The following is a 2,765-nucleotide window of genomic DNA, read 5'->3' on the forward strand; positions in this document are numbered from 1 at the left end:
TTATATCAAGGAATATTATAAAGATGGAAAACAAAGTAAAATTTGAGAGGCTTAGAAGATGTCATATAGCATGAACTTCCTAAGTGTTTATTAAAAAGAAGAAACTGAAAGGACCAATGTGTATGTCACTGATGAGGCTCTTTCTTTAAGTTGTGGGTTTGCTAATCATTTCTTTCATAGTGTGTGGCCGCTATAGCTTTTTCAGAGTGAGACTTTCTTACAAATGCTGTTGTACGTTAGCCTCAATTTGTAAATAAAAAATTGTTAGTCAGCCTTAGACTAAAGGATCCAAAAGCTCACTTAGTCGTACGTAATAGTAAAAATCCATTGTGAGAAATATTAAAAAGGGCTCATATTCTGTGACCATCAAAATCAGATATTGTAACTTCCCACAGATCACAGATTATACTTTGAGAAATTCAGGTCAGTGTAAACTTCCTTTATCTAAAAAAAATGCCTCTTTGCACCCTGGGAACATTGCATAGGGTAGGACAGCATAAATAGCCTTTGATGGTGGATATCAGTCAGTGTCTATGGCAACTACAGAGAGCATCACATGGTAGTGCTTAATGAACACCCGGAGGGTCTGGGTATTTGTGTGAATATTTCTGTAGGGCACCTGTATGGTACAGAGAATGTAGATGTTGTAGTCAGTTGGAAATGCATTGAATTCTAATCCATCACTCATATTCTGAAAGATTTCTTTGGACCAGATTAGCCTTCATTTCCTCAACCTAAAAATGGGGATAGTAGTATCTAGTTACAATATTGCTTTGTTGTGTTAGTAAAGGGATCTATACAGTGCATCTAATATGGCAAATGAAGTGCAGGTTGTGTTTCCTCATACCTATGGTAGTAGCTACCATTTATCATGTGCTTTCTAAGTACCCAGGCACTATGACAGACATTTGCAATACATTATTTCTGTTTCCATGAGGTACATTTTATTAACTATTTTTCTTTTTTGAAAGATTTTTTTTTTTTGTATATGAAAGGCAGATTTTACACAAGGAAGAGGAGAGTCAAGAGGAGAGTCAGGAAGAGAGATCTTTCATCTGCTGGTCCATTCCCCAAATAGCAGCCTTGGCCAGAGCTGAGCTGATTTCAAGCTGGGAGTCAGGATGTTCTTTCCGATCTCCTGCGTGGGTATTACGTTCCAAGAACTTGAGCCACCCCATGCTGCTTTTTCCAGATTGTAATCAGGGAGCTAGACTGGAAGTGGAGCAACCGGAATATGAACTGGTGCCCATGTAAGATGTCAACATTAGCAGGTGGATGATGAGTCTATTATCCTAGCATAGCATAGGTTTGATAAGTTTGACTTGCCTAAACTCACATGACCAGGAGCAGTGAAGAAATAGCTTGATCTTGGATTTGTCTTGAATCTAAACTCCTACACTTTCCCACTGCTTTCATGCTGCCTTCCTCTTTCCATCCCATTTATTTGGCTCCAACTTATTTACCCCATCAAAATGACCAGAGGCACTGGAGACAAATCATGCTCAAACAAAAAGACTGCAATATTAGTTCTGATAAACTTAATCCCAGGTTACTTGTTCCTTAGGACTTACATGAAGACCAAAGCAGCAGTACATAATCAGATCAGAGTTAGACAATAAATCTGATTGAGCAGTTAGATGCAGTTTGTCTCCAAACGTTGATGCATTTGTGGGCCTGAAATTCAACTCTCTTCATTTTATAGTCTGTAACTATGCTCCAGAAAATACAGGCTGTGTTTTACTGTCCACAGCTAATTCGGAGGTTTCATATTGGCTTAATATGAGGTCTGTCTTTTAAGGTAAGAGTTCATCAATAATTTTCTCACTCATTTTCTCTCTGGATAAGACCCAGTAACACTCTCCAATAGCTCACTGTGTTAGCACCTCCATGAATTCTATTTGATATTAAATATAAGGAAGGCCACTGGGCCTCTGCATTTGACATCTGATTCACTTGATAGTCATTGAAACATCAGTTTTGTTTCATTTGAGGAGTTACTCTTGCTAAGTAACAGGTGTCACCTGCTATGGTCTAGGTTGGACTAAAGATGAAATAGCAACAAACAATGCTCACATGAACCATTTTCCTCAGTGGGTTTTAGCATTTAAGACTTCTACCTTAAAATGGAAACTAGACATAAATTGGCAGGCACAGTATGTACACAGTATGTATATGAGTCAGTAAGATGCTTTCATTTCTTGTGAGGAGTGGCTTTGTACAGAAATAAGAGTGTTGTCTTCCAAAAGGCTTGAGAATACTTAACCTCCCACTCTGGATGAAGGTAGAAGTTGCAATTGTAATATGATCTTAGGAAAGGTAGACATACTGCTAAGTATGAGTCATTACTCACTATCATCACGCACCACTTCTCTGACAATAAATGGATTCAAATCACCAGCATAAGCTGGGAGAATCTTTCTAAAAACTACTGGTAACCTTATTCACAATTGCCTCAACCCAGTTCCCATGCACTTGCTCTGCTCTATCTCATGTTTGCCTCCCCTTTGATTACAGGATACTTCATTTTGACTGCACACTATGGCTCCTCTTGACCTTGTGGACCCATGACTCAATTTCGGTTTGATGTTGATGGCAGGTGCTGTCACTGCCTCCTTCATGCCATGACGTTCATTATTACCTTGCATGTAGATAAACTCTTTTACTAACAGCATAACCACTCTTGGGCTCTAGAGCACCCCAGCCTCCTGCTTTTTAGGTATAAGTCCCAGGAAGTAAACAGTCACATGAGAATCATCACCAGTGTC

Source organism: Ochotona curzoniae, unplaced genomic scaffold (assembly GCF_017591425.1).
Source record: "Ochotona curzoniae isolate NIBS_2020 unplaced genomic scaffold, NIBS_Ocur_1.0 contig_2723, whole genome shotgun sequence".
Lineage (NCBI taxonomy): Eukaryota > Metazoa > Chordata > Mammalia > Lagomorpha > Ochotonidae > Ochotona > Ochotona curzoniae.